We start from the raw sequence: 12,496 nt of genomic DNA, 5'->3' as shown, positions 1-12,496 counted from the left end.
CAGTAACCCCTCTGCTGGCCCTTCACCTCTGTTATCACCCTGCAGCTGCTCAAGGATGCCTGACAGGGCCCCTTTTTGCAGCTCCCATGTCCAGCAAATATTCCAGCCAAACAGCAGACTATTCCAGATTATCCCTCACGAGATTTAATGACTCTGGAAAGATCCCCAGGGAAGTAGTGTTTATTGCCAACGAGCTCCATTAAGTTTCCAACAACATCCAGCAAAAAACAGCAAAACATCAGGGTTTTAATTATTTTTCAAGTTGGCTGTAGCACTCAGAACACCACAGAGCATGTGCCACACGAACGGCCTGCCCACAATTCTCTGCATTCTTTTGGGGGCTGTCAGCAAAGGCAGCTACTTCCAGGAGGAGTAACTTTACTCAGGATAACCAAGCAGTAGGAAAACGCTGCTTTTTGCCCCACACATCACTTGCCAACAGGGAGAGAGCAGAATGACTGGAAACACCTTTCCGACAGTGAGACGCTACTGGCATGAGCAGCTTCATTTAGGATGTGGTTTTTCACTGTTGCTCAGCTGATCTCATGGCCTGGTGCTGCTGAAAAGAGGAATCTCCTCCCCAGCTTCCAGTGAGCTGAATCAGGGAGTTAGGCTGGAAGAAAACTGTCTGGACTGAGAGGGAAGGAACTGGATCTCTATCAGTGCAAAAAGATCACTGGGAGCACCAGGCTGGGAGCAAAACCTTTCCTTGCAGCAGCAGCTTGACATGAGATCAGTTCAGCTACAATGCACAGCCACACTCTAAATTTAGAGAGCTTTCTAACTTTAAAGCTGTATCCCACGTCCATTATTCCTCTCCAGCACAAGAATGAGCCATGCTATTATAAATGCTTTTATACCAGCGTTGTGCTCTCCACCCTAGAGGAGCACACATCAATTGTGGATAAAGTGGTTCAACTTTGGAATGTAGACAAAAACTGAGACAACGCCAATGGTGGTGAAAGACAGGTTGCCTGGGGAGGGAAATGATCAGAGATTTATGAGGAAAGGGGGGAAAAAAAACCCTACAGATAATTTACCTGTGCTTGGGTCGCTGCTCATTAGTGCTCTGAAGAGAATCACTTCACAAGTTATAAATTAGGCTGCTCTTGGCTAACTCCCTTATTATCCAGCTCAGGCAGTAGCCAGGAGCCTTTCACACGCACCGGATAATGGGAACACTTACTCTGAATAAAATGAACAGAGGCAAAGAAAAAAACAGGGGCCTTCATTTGAGCAGGAAAAACCATCAGGAGACGCAGCAGTGGCATTGGGTTTCACCAGTCATTTCTCTGTCACTCTGCATTTTCTCCTTCTCCAGAGAAGGGAAAACCTCTCCGAAAACAAACTTGGGCTGTGCAGATGTGGTTGTTCTCTCCTGTTGATATTTCCATCTACCCCCTGTTGATTTGGGACTTCCAACAGACTTTTTAAAAGCCTTCCCATTCAGGCTGAGCGCCACTCCAGGAAGTTTCTGGAGAGACTGTTCAATGCAGACATGTAAAAACTTTCAATTTTGGCTATTAGGCAAAGCTCACTGTTCAACAGCAAGCAGTCAATTTCTGTCTCAATTTTCTTTTTCCTTTTGTAATTGTGGCTTGAAAAAAATGCAGCTGTAACACACTTCTTTAAATATTCACTATTTTTTTACTGTATAGAAATAAAATCCAGCAGACAGTAACATACCAGTGATACCTATCAGAGCTGGCAAGGGCAAGATCACTCTTTTCCCACACACCTTCTAATCTCCTGCTTACATCGCTGATAAAATAAACTCATTATTAAAAAGTGCTTTAGCCTAAAGGTTAAAGGTTGACAAAATCCACAACTTTGGAACAACAAAACCCAACTTTGACCAGAAAGGCCGAAACAGCCAATTCAGCCCAAATATTTTGGCAATTTTCCCTCCTTTTCGTGCTAAAGCCCCAAAAGGATGAGCTGTGCAGCTGCAGCCCTGCCACCAGAAGCAGCCTGACACTTGGCCTTGCTCTTAGGATTCCATCTCAGAGGCAAAAGCACAGGGAAACAAAGACACACTTGGCCGGTGAACCCAAGAGGATCTGTATAAATTAGCTCCCTGGAGACCTGACAAAGGCTCCCTTCCCTCCTCAAAGGCATCAGCTCTGGGATGCCTCACGGTGAGCACTCCAGCCGGAATTAAAAGGACTCTAAATCTGTCCACAGGGAAAGGCAACAGCTGGATCAGCAGGATGAAGCAGAGTCCAGGCAGCCCCACACAGGAGACAGGAGGAAAGAGGGAAGAAGTGCATCCTCCTTTACTTAGGGGCAGTTTCAGTGCAGCACTGCAATCCCCTTCTAACCCTCCGAACCTAAATCTCTCTAAAAATGCTTTCACACCCTAGAGCTCATGTCTTGCAAGGTCCATTCTGTCCAGAGAGCAGCCACCACTGGTTACTCATAGAAAGGGCTGAGGCACTATGCCACAACTCCAATCTCATTCCTGATCCATCCCCACTTCCAAGATCTTCCCCCTCTCTTTTCAACAGTGTAAACACTAATATGCACAACAATAATCTGACTCTTCATAAATTACTAACAAATACTCAAGTCCTGCTTCCCCAGGGCACGCCCAAGGTTGCCAGAGTTCAAGGAAAGTTAGGACAATGCTCTCAGGCACAGGGTGGGATTGTTGGGATGTCTGTGCAGGGGCAGGAGTTGGACTGGATGATCCTTGTAAATCCCTTCCGACTCAGGAGATTCTTTAAGTCTCTGGTAGGATTTTCTGCAGCATTACCTAATGCAGGTCCAGGCTAAAGGCTGCTCTCAGGGGCAGAAGTGAAACCTCTTCTGCCCAGGAGCCTCCCCAGCAAGATAAAGCTGCCCCCATTGCTCACTACTCTGTACCAAGAAGAATTCCTCTTCTAAAATTTTAAGCATCATCTTCACAGCAAGATGCCCGTGACTTCCACATCAGCCTTTCTGCTGCCTGTGGGAGGCACAGATCTTGGCTTTCTTTTAGCTCCTGAGTCACTCGGGAGCTGGGAACAGAAGGAGTAAGTATCCTTCAGTCATCAGCATCACCAGCTAAAAACACCCAGAGAGCAGCAGGTCTGAGAGCCACCGAGTGCAGGAAGCACGTGACAAAAACATCTCCAGCAGTGAAAAATTTAATAACCTTGCTATTAATTCTTAGCAAATAACAACACTGATTCCCACTCTTCCTTTGATTTGCAACAGGAGGAGGAAGAAATAAAGTTGTTTAAACAGGAACAGCTGTTGCATCAATGCCGGTAGAATGGAGTCTCCAGCATCCTGTTCTCAGGAGAGCCACTGCTGTCTGAGGAAGAGCTCCGCCTTTTCAAGAGGACTTCAGAACCTCAAACACCAACCTTCAGCTACATTTTCATCCTAATCAGAAGTCAATTATCCTGCTGAGTGACAACAGAACAATTCACAAAGTAAATCCTTTTCATATTGGGGCCCTCTGTGATGGAGCTGCAATGGGATCTTCCTTACTCATACAAAAGCAAGGAGGATTTCATTTGTGCTGCCCACAATTATTCCCAAGGGCCTCCCTCTGAACTGCCAGGTGAATTTCCAGTGTAGCAAAAGCTTCACCTGACAATGGGAGCTAATGCACTTTTACCCACAGCAGAAGTTCCCAAGTTGTTATCAAGCCTGAGGAGATCTAGAAAGCATTTACATCCCGCTATCTCCAGAGCTCACTCACAGAATCAAACTTGTGCTACTGCCATTGTTTTTCACTTCCCAATCATTGCTACAGTAATGCAAGCCTCCTGGAGAGCCATTTCTTAACAACTTTGAAATAGTTTTACTATACTAAATAATTACTGCAACATTTTTGTATCACAAAGAAGTTTTCATCTGTTCTCAGGCTTTGTACCTTGCAGGGTTCTCATCCCAGCACCGTCCCCTTCCCAGGTGTCCACGGTCAGATACACTGAATTTAGTTCCAGAGAGGGCTCTCAGTACCTGCTGTTGGATAAATGAAGCCACAAGTTCACAGAATGGGTTGGGTTGGAAAGGACCTTAAAGCTCATCCCACTCCACGGGACGGCTGAGCTTTGTTATTTAACAATGAAAAAAACAACAAGACCAATACAAGAATCATGGAATCGTTAAGGTTGGAAAGGACCTCAGAAAATCACAAAATCCAACCATCAACCCAGCACCATCACCATGTTCACCACTACACCAGATCCTCAAGTGCCACATACACACATTTTTTAACATTTCCAGAGATGGTGATTCCACCACTGTCCTGGGCAGCCTGTTCCAATGCTTGACAACCCTTTCCATGAAAAATTTTCTCCTAATATCCAACTTTAACCTCCCCTGGCACAACTTGAGGCCATTTCCTCTCATCCTGTCACTCGTTTCCTTGGAGAAGGACTGACTCCACCTCCCTACAACCTCCTGTCAGGGAGTTCTACGGAGCAAGAAGAGAGCTGGAGAGTTGCAGCCCTGCACTAACACACCACGGAGGATCTCACAGCAACCCGATGGTTTTCACCTCACTTGAGCTCTTTCCCTCTAATCCCCCATGTGATCCAAGAAGAACTGTAAGCAGGAAAGAAATAAACACACAAACAGTGACTTATTCTCCCCAAATCCAAAGCAGTTCCTGGCGGGAAGGGAGGAGAACACAACCCAAGCTGACATTCCAGGCTCAGCAAGCAGAAGCACTCCAGCACATACTGCTGGCTTTGTGATGTGCCACAAAGGCAGCCTGTTCCAGCTCCCCCATTACACATTGTCCCACACAGCCTCTGCTCCCAGTTTCAATGGCTGCATTAAATGGAAAAGTTCCCTGGATGATGGCACAGAGCTGGATTCTCCGAGTTCCATTTCCCCAGCGTGGCTGGATCACAGCAGGGATCCCGGCAAGGTCTCCAAACCTTCCCTTGTCCCAAGCTAATCCAGGAGGTTTCCCCTGGATGGAGTCTCTCATCACAAGAGATTTACTTGGGCAGAGCAAAATTCCACCACACAACTCAGCATTTTACAGGCTCTTTCCACACTGGCTGTATTATTCAGGCAATGTACTAAAAAAAAGGTAACATAAAAATAAATAGATGCAGTGTACCAGTGCTGTCCAGGAAGAGCTGACCCCTCGTTCAGGGAGATCAATGTCTGCTGCATTTACACCCTCTAAGGCCAAAAATAATGCTGGAACCACCAGGAGAAACAGCCAATTACGCTGTTTTTATCTCAAGCAGATTAAAAATTACTCTAAATTTACTATCTTACTAAACTACAGCTGAAATTATTACAGTAGGCTGGCTGTGGGCTGGCAGGCTCGCTGTGTGCAACTTCACATATGCAAGAGTAAAAAGAAGAATGAGAAAGAACCATAAATATAAATTTATATATTTATAAAACATATATATATGAAGGCAAGGAAATACTAAAAAACCTCCAAGCTTCACCAACAAGCAGGGGCTGGGACACCCTGAGGAGTGACAGACTCAAAATCAACCTATAGTTTTTGGATGTATTTCTCTCCCTCTCCTCCTCCTCGTGCCATAGGTGTCCCCTGTCCAGGGGGACTCCCCAGCTGGGTTCAGGACTGGGTGAGGCATAGGTGACATTTCTTGGCAGGCCAGGTGAGTCTGTGGGGAGCTGGTGTGTTATTGACAAATCTGTGCAATTAACTGTGGTGCACAAACTGGCTGCTTTGGGAGAGAACTGCTACAAGGACTAGGTCCTTTGGCTTCTCTGTGCAGAACAGAAGCCACCAGTGGAGCACAGACGAACCCTGGGAGTTCTCTGGGTTTAAAGGCAGGAAGGAAGCACTGGGGAAGGCAGCAGAGATGAAAGAAGAAAAGCACGGTGGTGAAAATAGCAGTGGAGGTGTGGAAGATAAACCTTAACACAGGGAAAAACTGCTCTGGATGGGCCACGGAGCCGTGATTCAGCGCTGAGGAAAACATCCAAGTGTTCCTTAGCTGAACAGAGGCCCAAGTTTCCCGGGCTGCCCACAGGGCAGGGCTTTAATCACCCCTGTGGGAGCCCTGACTCACCTTAGGGCAGCACAAAAGCCACAGATCTGAGTCAGGGCAGATAGACAAAACCACAGACTTGTCACAGCCCCAGGCATGTCAGTCTGCAGCCCTTCACTGCAGCCCTGCTGTTAACACTTCAATCACGTCATATTCCAGTTCTACTTTCTGGAAGCCACTAATAAAATAAATATCATTTGTGCAAAGCAGAGGGGATGGAGAGCCAGGCCTTGCCCTTGCAGAACCAGAACCTGTTTGATGACACCGATTTATATTTATCTAAATAAGACCAATTCTCTATTCTGATACCATTTCTTATCCAACGGAGAGGGGGAGAAGGTTTAACATCCAGAATGTTTCTTGTCCTCATTTGGAAGATGCAGCAGACACCAGCAGCCATTTAGTTTCACAAAATTGCTGCAGGGTACAAAGATACATCCCATATCCTGGCTGACAGCTTTAGCACAAAGCCACACAACCTTGCCAGGGCTCCTTGTTAACAATGTATTGTTCTAGTGACTCAGTGCACTGGAATGCTATCAGGTTTATTCATAGCTTTTCTGATGGAGTTTTTAGATTAGACACATAAACCTCTGCTTTAAAAAAAAAATAAATAAAAGGCTGTGGCTTATTATTACAAGGAGCATCAAAATTCCTGGTTTCTTTTCTATGGCTAAACATACAGAGAGCTGCAGCAAAAGAATATGACCTCAGAAACCCAAAGGTTCTTTCAATCTTCTAGGAAGAACATTCAAGAGGAGAAAAAATGACCAAAAATTGGAATATAGTGAATATAGTGAAGATGGTCAAAACCATGAAGCATCTCTGTAAGGACCATTGAATCAATTAGGACATTTTAGTCTGGAAAAGAGGCCTCTGACAGGGGACACAGAAGGGATTTACAGAGTTTTACCAGTGTGGAATTGGCAAATGGCAATTCCCCAAACAGGAGCTTATTACAGCTGGCAGTAGGTGCAGTCACCAAAAGGAAGTGGTTCATCATACAGAGTTAAACTTTGAAATGCAGGACGGAGGCTGAAAGCACACAGAGGTTCAACCAAGAGTTAAATAAGCTGATGGGAGATGAAGGACATTCTGTCCTTCTGGTCACAGCTGGAGACAGGACAGACCTGTGGCCTCCCACAGCTCAGGTGTTTGCCATGCTCTGAGTTTTTAAGAAGCAGACAAAAGTCTACAGCATCTCCTGAGGAGAACAGCAGCAAGAAGCAGGAATTCCACCCCCTCACTTCCCAGAGCTGCTCGGGAGGACCGCAGCAGGTACAGGCAGCACAAATCCTCCCTGCCATACCAAAGTGCTCTCCCCCAGCTCTTCCTCATTGCAGCTGTGAGCAAAGAGCACATGAGCCTGTGTGGAGCACAGGAAGCATCAGACCCACGCTCATGCTCATGTGGATGGTGCCACATCCTCACAGGAAGGGACCTGCAACACAAACTCCTGCAGAACTTGGCTTTGCTGCCAACCCAGGAAGCCTCAGAAGGTGTTTGAGTCTCCTGAAAATATTTTTAGATTCCAGGCCCAACCCAGTTATTTAGATATTTAGTGTCATGGAGAGAGTCTTGCATAAGAATGACTTGTTAAGGAGTCCCTTGAAACAGGTTGTTTTCCCATTCTGCTCCATGGCAATTGCAGACTGTTTGCAGCATCTTCTCTATAGCAGCTCCCTGCCAAGAACAGCCCTTCCCTCAGCTATCTCCTACTGGCCTAAATTCATACTTCTTGCTTTAATCACAATCTTCCACCCTAAAAAGGACTCCGAACCTGAAATCCTTGTCTCCTACATTCATTCCTGCAGCCACCAGGCCCACTAACCCAGAAGAGCTTCTGAAGGTCAATGCTGAACCTGCTGCACACCACAGCAGTGTAATAAATGTTGCACGGGCCAAATGATGTCCTGGGGGAAGCAGCCGTGGCCTTGTGCAGACTGCACAGCTGTCAGCCTGAGACTTCCTACATATCCTTAAGATATGCAAAGAGAAGGAGAATTCAATGGTATTGACTGATTCCAGCTCCTGAAGTCAGCAGATCCGGCTCAGAGCGCACACTGGGATTAGAGCTGTCGATGAGGACCTTGGCACGATGGCACCGTTGGTCAATAACGGCATCGTTTGTCCTTCACGTGACCTCGCTGCTACTCCCACTTTTGTTATTCACTGTTGAATTTTTCACTGGAGCCCTGTTCCAGCTGAGGGGAGTCCCTGCTGTGTTTGGCAGGGCACAAAAGCGGGGTAGGAAGATTTCCTGGATCCAGAAGTACAACAAGAAATGCTGTAATACACAGGAACAGACACCTGAGCCCAGGACATCCTGCATGTACTGGCTGGATATAAGAGAAGTGAGGGAGCCACAAATAAGTTTGCCTCTCTTCCCTTCTTTCCCAGGAGCACAGGAATTCTCTGCCCTGCTCCCTGGATATATCCACACCAACCCGATGACACAACCCAGTCTCTAAATGTATTACTTCACCCTTGACTTTTGTTAAAGAACACTTTCAGGATTCATCATCCCATGTTATCCTCAGAGAATCACCTGCTAAGGCTGTCACAATAAACTCAATTGCTGCAGCTCCCACACTCACCTGCATTTTACACCCAGTGCTAGAGCATCCTCTTGCCTTTCAGACACCTGTATCAGGCAATTCCCAATTTCAGTCTGGCTGCACCACATGGGCCAAGACATTCCAATTAATCAGTATTTACTAGCTCAAGTATTTACTCCCTCACAGTAGAGAGTTCTAAGATGTTTGCAGACACTTCATAAAGCACACACTCGTTATTACAGCCCATTAACACGCATGCAAGATATTTTAATGTGTAAAAATTCCCCATGAAATAAGGATTTTCTCCTCCACTTTCAGGGCAAAACTGCCATCCTTACCATGAGCTGGATAATGGTTTCCAGCACTTTTTTCCTGCTCTTTTCTGCCTACCAGTCAAGCCAAGCCTCATTTGGCTGATTTCACAGCACTCCTTTATGAGTAACCCCAGCATGTGCCACGGCAGCCCCCTCATCCACCCTCCTCACTCCGTTCCAACACCTCCAACAAGACTGGAATAGCGTTATGGAGCATTTCCACTCCTGACCCTGCAGCCTCCTCTGCTCTGCAGCACAGGAAGCCTCAGGTGACACCTTTAGTGCTGATTGCCCACAGCCCCGAGCAGGCACCAGATGTAACTGCAGCAGTTCTCTGCTCTGCCACTACTGGCTGTGGGATGAGGACACAATTTATCACTTCAGATAAAAGGAGCTGCAGCACACTTCTCCCAAAACAAGAGTTAAGCCAAGGAAGCTCGTCCTTTTAGGAAAACACTGTCCAAGCATGCAGACTTAATGCTGGGCCCCAATGGGCAGGCATTTGAGGCCGACATCAGGCACTACAGAAAGTTCTATTCCTGAAATATGAAGGTACTCACTGTACACGGTGATCAGCTGGCAAGCTGCAATCTGTCCCTCTTCTGCAGCCAGCTCTCTACTCATCTGTCTGGAGCCTGTTAGAGAGGAAAAAGAGCTGTAAATATAGATAAAGTGGCCAAAAAATTTTTACAAAAATTTTGAAATATCAAGAAGTAGGCCAGGTAATCAATGCAAAACAGACACGCTCACGTCCCCAGCTCTGAGGTCAAGAACTCAAAGCACCTGCAAAACTCTCAGCAAGGTCTCTCAAGCAAATGCTGTGATGCTTGAAAACAGCTACAGCACCAGCTGCCTCTGGAGGCTCTCGAGGTCAGACCTGATCCAGCCCAGGAGAAAAGCAAGGTATTTATACATGAGAGCAGCATCAACAGCTTCCCAAAGCCAGTTGCTCCAGAGACAGTGAATCACAGCTCTTTGTGACACGTCCTGATCCCCAAAGTGCCGTTACAAACGCAGGGGAACAAATATTTATGCAAACACAGTGCTGAAGGGTTACATGGGCTCTGATCTGGAGTGCACCAAAGAAGTTCCCTTTAATACATTTGTTGTCCCAACACACTTTATCCCCTTAATGAGGCACCACTGAAGTTCTGCTTAAACCCATTTTGATTAAGGAAAAGATTATCCATAGAATTGCCAGCCATACATGTTAGTATACATCACACACAAACCAACTGTGCTTCAGGGAGACATTAAATCCCCATTCAATTAATAGAGACACCTCTTAAAATGAGCATTAAATAATTCCCCACAATGTAGCAAGACAACTGGCTACTCCAGTAAATTCGAATAAAAATAACTTCCCATCTCTCCACCAACAAAATCCCAATCAAAACTTGCCCTTAAAACAAGAGGTCAGTACAGAGGGATGGGGGGCAGGAATGCTTCTACCTCAGTGCTATTGTATGCTTATATTAAAAGTTCCTCACCAAAAAATTAAATGAAATGGATGCCTTTCATGTTTATCAATAACAGAGCTAATGGTTTTTATGTAAATGCCATTACTTTCAGCCAGATCTGCAAGCGACTGGAGCCACATAGCCCCATCTCCCCTTGCAAGAGACTCCCTTCAGGCAGCCAATCTAAATGCAAATTACAATCAAATGGCAAAACCAAGAGTTTTCTGGATGATACTGAACACATAAAACTAGGGACAAAGCAGAGGTATTTAAGAACAACACTCCTCTTCTGGAAAAACCTCCCGATCTCACATTGCTTTTCTATGCTGAACATATATAAAAATTAAAGTATAATTTGATTCTCATTTACAGTCATATTATTTACCAGCTTCTTCCCTTCTATTAAGGGAAGTGTTAAAAAAAGGAGGGGAATGTTCTTCTGTAGAGAGAATCGCCTCTCGGAGATGTTTCCCCCACAACGGGAGCATTCCATCAGCGAGGATATTAAATCAGAGCGATAAGAAAGCCCCAGTTGGATTTGCCAAGAACAAACTGCACTTCCACATTTTCAGGAGAAAATTTCTTCTTGGAATGGAGTTGTTTTGCAAATCAAGGAAGAAGGCGTTACTACAGGATGGTTATCAAGAGGCAGAGGTACAAAACTGTTGTCAGCACAAGGAGCACCATGTTCTTGTAGCATAAAATTTGCTTTTTGAAGAACACTTAAATCCGACCCCTACCTGGAGCACAGATGCAGCCAGGACTTTGTCAGCACTGATTAAAACAAGGTTCTAATGGCAAACCTGCAAAGAACTAATATTAGCAACCGTGCTGCTTAGCAAGGAGAATGCACAGAGGAGAAGCTAAGATTAAAACAAAGGGCAAAAAGCTGACAACCCAACTATGGCAGAGTCTGCACGTGAGTCTCAGTGGGCACTTGCCCGAACTACCACAGGCAGCTCCACACTAAACTTCCATCCCCAAGAGGAGCGTAAGTCCTTGGAGGGATGCAGCTAATTAACAATGGGGCTGTGTACATGCTCATTACACGGGTGACGAGCTGAGCACTTGGTGTGTGCTACAGGAATACTCATAGAGCAGAACCTCGCTAATTAACATTAATAACTGAGAGACCACTTCTGCAAACAGCTGGATTTTGGGAATTAGCCAGCAAGAAACCATGCAAAGTGGGAAACCAGAGGGACAACATAGCCCAGCAGGCACCTGGTTCGCTTCTTTGGGTATCTATAATTAAATAATTTATCATTGTGCTCCTGTGTCTATGAGTGAATGTGCAGCCTGTAAACAAAGCACCTCCTGTTATGCAAGGCCTTGCTAAATCTGAAAGTTTGACTGCCTGTGGAAAGAGGTCATCAAATTAAAAACCACAGCCCTGACTACCTTCTCTCAGAAACTTTTCACATGGACCAGCATTTCAGAAAACTCATCAACTCCTTCTTCATCTGTTCTGTCTCACAGATCTATTGTTCTTTACACAAAACCACTGGCTTTCAGTCCTGGATCACAGCTTGGAGTTGCTAAGGCTCCCTTCTCCTCCTTCTCCACAAACCCGGTGAGGCAAGTCTTGGGTCCTGTCTAGCAAAAGGAGAGTGGGACCCCAACCTGGGGCTTGTCACCACACCGACCATGCAGGATCAACCTGTGAGCAGTGAGAAGAGGCCCTTCCAAAATAAGCACATCTCCTTTTTCTCCCCACTCTGGACCAGCTGTGTGAGGCCCGGTGCTGTCACTGCCGGAACCACTCAGGATTTCACACCCAGCCACAACCATGTGTGAGCAGAGTCTGATTTCACAGCCATACTCTGACTTCAGCTGTCAAACCACAGCCACAGGACCTTCTCTGCACAGCGTGAGCAGCAACGCGCCTGCAAAGCTGAGCTGTTCCTGCAGCAAAGCCATTTCCTCCCAAAATGGCCAAAATCGGGGACAGCCACACATCCCCAGCCTCCACCTCAATGCTGCTGCTCACAGCCTTGACCACTGGCTTAGCCAGCAAGTTGGGTGCCAGCAAAATGAAGATTTCTCCCTTGGGTAGCGAAAAACTTCCAGTCGTCACTTGAATTTTGCGATTTTGCAGAGGGAAGGAACAAAACTGAAAATATTTCCCTTCCTAACAGCTCCTGTTCTTTGCTGTACAATTCACAACTACACTAAATTTA

The 12,496-nt window shown here is 46.0% G+C and overlaps 1 protein-coding gene across 4 annotated transcripts in view; it reads right to left on the bottom strand.

Annotated features, from left to right (window-relative positions):
* The window catches only part of EXTL3 (exostosin like glycosyltransferase 3), a 136,015-nt gene that overhangs the window by 84,579 nt on the left and 38,940 nt on the right, over positions 1-12,496 (bottom strand). For all 4 annotated transcript variants that reach the window (XM_032103580.1, XM_032103579.1, XM_032103578.1 and 1 more), the window contains exon 2: positions 9,417-9,491. The gene's annotated coding sequence lies outside the window, so the exon portion shown is untranslated. The remainder of the gene's footprint in view (positions 1-9,416; positions 9,492-12,496) is intronic.

The sequence above is a fragment of the Corvus moneduloides genome, chromosome 3, assembly GCF_009650955.1.
Source record: "Corvus moneduloides isolate bCorMon1 chromosome 3, bCorMon1.pri, whole genome shotgun sequence".
Lineage (NCBI taxonomy): Eukaryota > Metazoa > Chordata > Aves > Passeriformes > Corvidae > Corvus > Corvus moneduloides.
Note: the sequence above shows the minus strand (reverse complement) of the source record. Positions and strands in the feature narration are given on the sequence as shown.